Source organism: Taeniopygia guttata, chromosome 14 (assembly GCF_048771995.1).
Source record: "Taeniopygia guttata chromosome 14, bTaeGut7.mat, whole genome shotgun sequence".
Taxonomy (NCBI): domain Eukaryota; kingdom Metazoa; phylum Chordata; class Aves; order Passeriformes; family Estrildidae; genus Taeniopygia; species Taeniopygia guttata.
The window spans coordinates 1,963,767-1,970,800 of NC_133039.1; the positions used below are offsets into that span (position 1 = coordinate 1,963,767).

The 7,034-nt window shown below is 41.6% G+C and overlaps 1 long non-coding RNA gene across 1 annotated transcript; it reads right to left on the reverse strand.

Annotated features, from left to right (window-relative positions):
- Nucleotides 1–1,022: 1,022 nt before the first annotated feature.
- LOC140685081 (uncharacterized) lies at nt 1,023–5,399 on the reverse strand. Its single transcript, XR_012058276.1, has 3 exons — nt 3,888–5,399; nt 3,637–3,800; nt 1,023–2,395 (listed from the first exon to the last, which is right to left on the reverse strand). It is a non-coding gene; the product is annotated as an uncharacterized lncRNA (long non-coding RNA).
- Between the last annotated feature and the right edge of the window lie 1,635 nt (nt 5,400–7,034).

Genomic DNA, 7,034 nt, shown 5'->3' on the forward strand with positions numbered 1-7,034 from the left:
AGAGAAATAAAGGATGTGAAGTTATTAACATTGTAATCAAGTGATCAATTCATTGGCAGAAATGAATCTTGCACCTTTTCTTAGGTTCCTTTGCCCCTTTCTTTCTTCAAAAAATTAAACCAGTGCAATGAAGAGAACTTTCTGTCCCTTTCTCTTTCTCTTTCTCTGAGTACTTAAGTACAATCTTTGTTTCATTTTTCCTAATAGATCTCCCCACAAAGCAAAGTAATTATTGATAATATTCTGCATTTTCAGTCAGTCTTCTGCAGATTTGGAAAGTTTAGTAAGTGGACCCAGTTTAACCTTTGGGCTGTTCTGCTGCCAGCATACAGATGATAGCCCTGGACAAAGCCATTCTGCAGTTCTTACAGGCACCTTTTAATGTCCATTCCTGTGGCAGCAGGGATCCCTGTCCAGCCTTTGAATGGAAGGGTCACCTGGGGGCTAGATAAATCTAAATATTAATACTGGGAAGTAAGGGGGGTGGTTCTAATTGTGTTATACCCATCAGTATGAGTCCTGCCTGCCCTAAGCACATTCTCTGTTTGTCACGATTTATTTGAATATTGATTGCAATTATACAATTAGCATATTTACCCTATGCACATAATTATACATAGTTACTGTAATCATGATAGGAAAAGAAAAAGCCTATTTTTAATAAGTCCCAATGAAATTCAGATGAGAAACTCAGCATTAAAAGAACATTAAGTACTTGATACAACACCGAAATGATTCATATTGAAATGCCACAGAAGAATATGGGGTTGCCAGAGAGCTGCTGCATTTAAGTATTCAGATATTCATTTTCCAGTGTGAATTTCCTTGGCTGAATGTAGTACATGGAAAACTTCTTTTGGGAAATAAACTCATGTGCAGTGACTAACAAATTTGTATCCATATTATACAAATATATACAAAAGGGTGTATTCAGGTGTTCTGAAAGATGTATTCCTTAACTCTGACACGGCCAAAGCATGGCTGGGTGTAGCAGTGCAGCAACTCAGACCTGCTGCTGCAGGAAAGAGCAAACTTCCTCTGCTAACATTATACCCTTGAAATGGTGTAAATAAATAGCCTAGGGTGCCTTTTAATAGCACAATTATCTTTACTGAGCTAGAAGCTGTCATTGATGTTGAATTCTTCTTTTCTGATAGTGGGAATGGTTCTTCCAAACTTCCTCATATTGGGAAAAGCACTGTTGTGGAAAAGGTCACATCTAATCACTCCAAAGTACAGCAGGGACAGAATCATTTAACTGGAAAAGCTGGGTGAGTCTCTGGGGAGTTCAAAGGAATGAAAACCAGGAAGGTTTTGCCAAAATTCACCTTCCCTTTTTTAATTTTTTTTTTTTTTTTTAATTAAAAGATTCACTGGTATGGTTTTGAGTCTTTCCATTTTCTGAGGAGCCCTCAGTGAACTACTGGGCAGAGAGTAGATGCAACATAGGTGTTCTGGAAAGAACATCTGTGAGAAAGAATTTATGCTAAAGTTGTGTTTCACAGCTGAAATGCTTTATTTTGAGGTTATATCTGAGTTTCTTTTCCAGGAGATAATAATAGGGCAGGAGGGAACACTGAGAGGTCCCACAGCCTGGGTCTGCCCCAGGGCAGACTCAGCTAGAGCTGAATAGGGCATGACACAAGTGTACAGCCTGTTCTTGAGAATCTTCCGTGACAAAGATCCAGCAACTTCTGTGAATAATCCACTTCTGGGCTTCATTAAAATTGGTATTAGAAAGATATCCTTACCAGCAGGGTCAGATACACCACTGTTATTTAAACTTGGTGTTACTTGTCCCTTACTTTGTGAATCTACCTCAAAAACTTTGGTTATGTCTCTCATGAGGATGGAAGGTACAAAATCATCATGGAAGGAGCTGATAATGGTAGTGGTTACAGAACAAATTATGGGCAGGGTTTTGGCTTAGGTTTGAGAGAGCCAAAGAGTCTGGTGTTCCAGGAACACTGGGACAGGAAAAGGCATGCTAGCATGATCCCAGGAAATCCCCAACATTGCTGCTCCTGCATATTTCTAATCAGGATCACCAGTCGTGATTTTTTCCTTCTCTTTTTTTTTTTTTTATTTCTACTCTTTTCCTTTATCTCAAATTTCTGCTTCTTTACAGTGCTTTGAGTGAACAGGTTTCATGGAGTGGTAAGGAGGGCCTATTTAGGGCACTTAAGCCACATTTTACAACTGTGAATTAGTGGAAATACTTGTGGAAATTGAAAATACTGGTTCTTCAATATATCAGTTTGGAAATAGGCAAGGCATGCTTCTCTCTCGCTTAAGAAGCTCAGTGAGAAGAAGAAAGTGCTCCATGAATCATTCCTTGCAGAGGGATCTCGATGGTGTAGTCAGATTACTGCCACTCAGATTTATGGGAATGTACCTAAGGTGAAGATGGATATGAGAATTTCACTTAGAAATGCTTCCCAGAGGTGACTTGCATCAACATGCATATGCCAAGTGGACTTAAATCTGTGGTCATGTGTGAGTTCTGGGAGATTACAGATTCCCCTCGAATGTAGGGCATAGCTGTAACTAACTTTCACAAGATTTACATGGCTCACCTCCTATTCTGCATGGCAGACACCTGACACAAGCTGCTGAAAGGTCTCCTGGGCGTTGGAAGCAGCGTCTGGGATGCTCCAGGCAGATCATGGGCGTTTTATGGTGACTGCTTTTTGCTGATGCACTGATGAGCAGAGAGCAGCCAGCTCTTTCAAAATCTTCCTTTAGGGATTTGTGTTTTTCCTGTGGAAGTGTTAAGCTGAATTCTGTGTTGTGTGTCCAAAGCAAGCTGGCTCAGATATAAATACAAACTGTGCCAGTGTTCTGGTTTTTTATCACAGATCAATCTCCCATAAGGAGAGACAATGCTGAAATAATGTAAAGTCCTGACTAGGACTTTTTAGCAGCTTTTGACTTGTCTCCAAAGCAATGTAGCACCTCGAGTCTACTCCTAAACAAAACGTTACAATCTGGTAGCAGCCCCAGTTCAGAAAACAGAAACTCAGACATTGAATGAGAAGCAGTCATTTTGTACATTTAATTAGTAATTAAAAGTATACTTTGTATTCTGTGACCTCGAGGCCAAACATTCACATGCTAAAATATGAGTTGTATTTTACCAACACTGTTCTGATGTCACCTGCGTTTCAGAATTATAATTTTAATTGGTCACTAGCCCTTGCAGCAGCATAAAATAAATATTTCATGATTCTCATTCATTGACTGATGTCTGTTACATTATTAATTTGTTTGTAAATGTGTTGTCTTGTTTATGTTTGAGAGATTTAGGTGCCCAGAATTGCAGTTTGCCTGTTATCTCACTGCATAACACTTTTGTCAACTATGTCTATGTTCCAGTGTTTCATCGCTGTGAAAAATGCTGCCTGTTTTAAGTGATGTATAAGGGATTCTATGTTTTCAGAGAGGAACCCTGCACTTTAGAGAAGAGATGGTTGAGTGACAGGTTGTAGCCTCCCTTGATGATCAGCATTAATTTGGACTAAAGTTTAAAGAATAAGAGGCGCTATCCCAGAATCTCAAGGAACGTATGAATAACTGGGAGCAACATCTTCAGCTCTCATAAATTTTTACAACCCTGTAATTGATTCCAGTGCTCACCTGTGTTAGCTGGAGGTCTGAATGTTGCCTGGTGAGGAGGAGGAGCAGGAGCTGCCAAGGAATTGTGAGGAGCAGGCGGATGTTTCTCGCCAGGCTGCCCAGCGCTCTGAGCAGCCGCTTGGGGAACAGCTCTGAAAATCTGCTCCTGCAGGTCTCCAGGAAGACTTAAAGCAGAGAGACAGAGAGTACGTGTGGTTCAGCAGTCAAGCAGAAAAATATATTTAAAAATCACTATTCTGTTTACTGATTACCTTTGGGAGCTCAGGAGAAGTGTCGCTTTTACAGAGTAATCAGCAAAAAAGTTCGGCAGTCTCAGGCAGTTCTGCTGAGTTGATACAATCCTAGAGAAGTTCTTTTTCAGTGCAGGTTTCTTAGATTCCCTGTAGGAAGAGAAAGAAAAGAACCTGAAATCCCTCCTGACCTGATTTTCTGGTTTTATAGTATTTTCCCCCATCCCTAGATGTGGGAGCTGATGGCTAGCTTCTTGCTGCAGCAGATTTCTTGTCATGAGTGAAGCTGAAGGTGGAGCATGGTGTAACTGTGTGTTTCTGTAGTAGCCTTGAAAAGAAAATTAAAAATTCTTTATGCAAAATTTTTACTTTGCTTGAATTTTAAAGGAACGAAGCTCACAACAGAGTCAAATGCAGAGCATTTTCTCCCAGATCTGGGTAACTTCAGCTTCTGAGCAATAGTTTCTGTGATTGTGACATGAAAAGTCAAAATGAGCAAAAAAAGTCAATTTGTTAAGAAAAGATAAGCCTGTCTGCCTCCCTATACGCTTATCATTTAGTTTAATGTCTACATAATGTCCTTTGAATATTCCCTTTCACTTCCCTGTTTCTAGGGAACGTTATAGAAAACCAGATCAGGATTTGGGATTTCTCAGTAAAAGGAGGTGAACCATCCTCCTCTCTGCAGCTCACTTTTCCCACATGCAAAGGCAGGTTAACAATGTTTATTTGACAAAGAGCCTTAGGGCTGAGTTATTACCGCAAATGTTTTGCAACTGGAAACGCCTTACCTACTTATATTTTTATTTCTACTACTAGTAATGCTAAAAAAAAAGGGAGCAGTAATAAGGCAGCTGGCATTCACCTTCAGCAGTGCTTCACACCTGACTCTTTGAAGCTTCTCATTCACAAGCCCAAGAAATGAGGGATCCTATGTTCAGTGTTCCTCCTCTTTGTGGCTTTGCACTCCAGCTGCCAGTGGGACTCAATGGCTCTGAAGCACAGGCAGCAAGAGATGAGAAGTGACCTGTGGCTTTGAAAAATGCAAAAAAGAAAACATGTGTTGGCTGAAGGGAGAAAGCTGTTTTCCTTCCTCACCACGCTAAGTCACAGTGATTTGTGGGAGGCTGAAACTGAGGCTCTGACAGGAGAGAAAACCATGACTTCTGTGTTGTGGCCAGATTAAACCTGAGTTTGAAGAACTGTTGAAACATTTCTATTTTGGGAACATATTTTGGTGTTTTATGTCATAATTATTCTGAAGTAACAGCTGAGACTCCCATGAGCACAAGGAAATCTCTCCTGATTAACGTTGATAGGTTGCTTATCCATTTCCTCCAGGAGTGAATTCCCTGGGCAGAAAACTCTCTGTAGTCTGTTTTTCTACTGCGCCAGGCTGTGTTCTCAGCTGGGAAGGGCCATGGATTTATGCATGTTAAAAGTCCAGCATGAGAGCTGGAAAAATGCTTTCAAAAATTTAAATTGTGAAAGAGCTGGTCATCTGAATACTTGTTTATACTTTGTGATTGTTTATAAATATGTAAGAGAGAGCACTGGAGAAAAAAAAAAAAGAGGTTTGGAACTGCTCAGAATAACTTTGTCAAAAAGACTTTTTCAATTACAAAACAATTTTCCCCAATATTTGGAAAATCAATTTTGATGACATTTCTTTTTGTTATAAAAGATTGCTTTGATTGTGTCAAAAGCCTGTTTCAATTTCTGTTGTAGGAGCACTTCTAAAAACTCCAAATGAACATTTTAGCAATGGAGTACAAACATAAGAACGTCCTTAGCAGCTTAAAAAGCTGAGAACCATCCCCCAACATACTGACAGATCTCAAGCCAAAGTGAAAAAAAAAAATCCCAGAAAATGAATTACTGACATTGCCATTATTGCCTCTGGTAAATATATAGTGCTGGTTTTCAAGGACTAAAAATCTTTTGTTTTGAACTTGCTGTCATTGAGTGATCAGCACAAACAGTGAGCAGAGAGAAGGTTTCTGTGTCAGACAGAGCCTCGGGCTGCTGCGTGGCTGGAAGCAGGAGGGATGTGTGGGGCAGGGACAAACCCACCTCCTGCCACGTTCCTTTTCACCCAACGCGCCTGAGATGTGCACCAAGAGCAAACTCCTTAATTCTCCCTGCTAAATCCTGCAGCCAGGGCTGCCCCTGTGACATCCATCGTGTTAAGGAGGAGAAATCAAACCTCTGGGGTCCATGGCATGGAGAAAAAAGAGAAGAGTGCTTTGATTCTGACCCCCTCCTGCTGCCCGCTGCCTGGTGCCACCCATCCCAGGGCTGGGTGTGGGCAGCTCTGTGCCCACCCTGGGGCTCCTGCTGGGTCCAGCTGCCCTCCTGCCTTTGCTGCCACTGTCCCTTGGCAGTTTGGGGAGGGTGGAGCGGATTTGTGCTGTACCACACAACTGTGCTTTGGGTGGTGTGTGGAGCAGATCCTGCCTGGCACCAGCTGGCAGAATTTTGGTTAAGGGATATCTCTCTTGAGGTTTTTTTTCTTGCAGTCAGTCTTTCCTGTGCTGCAGAATTCTGAGGCTTCCTCCCTGTGCTGCAAACCTGCAGATTATTGCAAATTACTTATTTTTAATATAGACTATGCCTTGCTCCTGATCCCCTCCCCTCCCATGACACTTTTTCCTTGGGAAGCAGTCCCAGCTGGGGCCCACAGTCTGGTTTTGTCTATTCCTCCATGTACTGGGGGGTTTCCTGGTGTGAAACCCTTATTTTCCCTCTGGCAGCTGTGATAATTTTTCTTTGTTTTGTGGGTAGAGCCTTTCTGTCATGCCTTCATCTGAGAATGAGAACCTGAGACTTTCACATGATGAAAATATTGCTGCTGCAAAATCTTACGAGAAGCAGAGAGTGTCTGTGTAGCTGTTGCACCTGGAGGAGGAGAAGACAGATGCTTGTCTGACTGTGGGACCTACCACCAGCTCCATGTGTCTGCCAGCCTTGTGTCCTTTGCTGAGGTTTGCATGCCATGGAATGCAGCAATTTATGGCTGAACATTTCAGTAAAAAGTTCAGTCTGCAATGGCTGCTGAAGCAGTTAGGGTTCTGATCATGATCTCAGAGTCCTGGTGATGGATCCTAGGATGTTTGTAAGAAATGGTTTTAAGTGCCTGAGGAATTTAAGCCTCATCTCTTCAACCTA